This window comes from Etheostoma cragini, chromosome 1 (genome assembly GCF_013103735.1).
Source record: "Etheostoma cragini isolate CJK2018 chromosome 1, CSU_Ecrag_1.0, whole genome shotgun sequence".
Lineage (NCBI taxonomy): Eukaryota > Metazoa > Chordata > Actinopteri > Perciformes > Percidae > Etheostoma > Etheostoma cragini.
The window spans coordinates 923383-924488 of NC_048407.1; the positions used below are offsets into that span (position 1 = coordinate 923383).

At 24.4% G+C, this 1106-nt stretch overlaps 1 protein-coding gene across 1 annotated transcript in view; it reads left to right on the forward strand.

Moving 5' to 3' along the window:
• Nucleotides 1-1106, forward strand: part of LOC117947493 (COUP transcription factor 2-like) — a 20012-nt gene that overhangs the window by 2226 nt on the left and 16680 nt on the right. The gene's annotated exons all lie outside the window — the stretch shown is intronic.

Genomic DNA, 1106 nt, shown 5'->3' on the forward strand with positions numbered 1-1106 from the left:
TTAAAAAAAGTTGAAGTATAACATGTTAAAAAAAGTCCAAAATAGTCACAGAATGAACAAAAGTGATATAAAAGTCATCTTATAGTAAGTCAAAAAAGTGATGAAAATAGTAATAATAGTACATAAAAAAATAGTCATAGTATAGTACATCAAAAAATAGTCATAGTATAGTATATCAAAAAATAGTCAGAGTATAGTACATCGAAAAATAAGCGTAGTATAGTACATCGAAAAATAAGCATAGTAAAGTACATCAAAAAATAGTCATAGTATAGTACATCAAAAAATAAGCATAATATAGTACATAAAAAAATAGTCATAGTATAGTACATCAAAAAATAAGCATAGTGTATTACATCCAAAAAATAGTCATAGTATAGTACATCAAAAAATAGTCACAGTATAGTAGGTTGAAAGTAGTCATAGTATAGTACATCAAAAATAGTCATAGTGTAGTAGATCAAAAAAAATTATAGTATAGTACATCAACAATAGTCATAGTATACTATATCAAAAAGTAGTCATGGTATAGTTCATCGAAAAAAGTCATAGTATAGTCTAGCAAAAACTAGTCATAGTATAGTACATCAAAAACTAGTCATAGTATAGTACATCGAAAAATAGTCATAGTATAGTACATCAAAAAATTGTCATAGTATAGCACATTAAAAAATAGTCACAGTATAGTATGTTAAAAAATAGTCATAGTATAGTACATCAAAAAATAGTCATGGTATCGTACATCAAAAAATATTCATAGTATAGTACATCCAAAAATAGTCATAGTATAGTATGTTAAAAAATAGTCATAGTATCGTACATCCAAAAACAGTCATTGTATAGTATGGTTAAAAAAGTGATAAGAAAGTCATTGTATATTATGTCAAAACAATTGATAAAAATGTCTTAGAATGTCTAAAAATAATCGTAGTATAGCATGTCAAACAAAGTGATGAAAACATAACAGTAAAGTATAGTAGTATAGTATAGAAAAAATAGTCATAGTATAACATATAAAAAAATAGTCGTAGTATAGTACATCAAAAAATAGTCACAGTGTAGTAAATCAAAAAATAGTCATAGTATAGCATATAAAAAAATAGTCA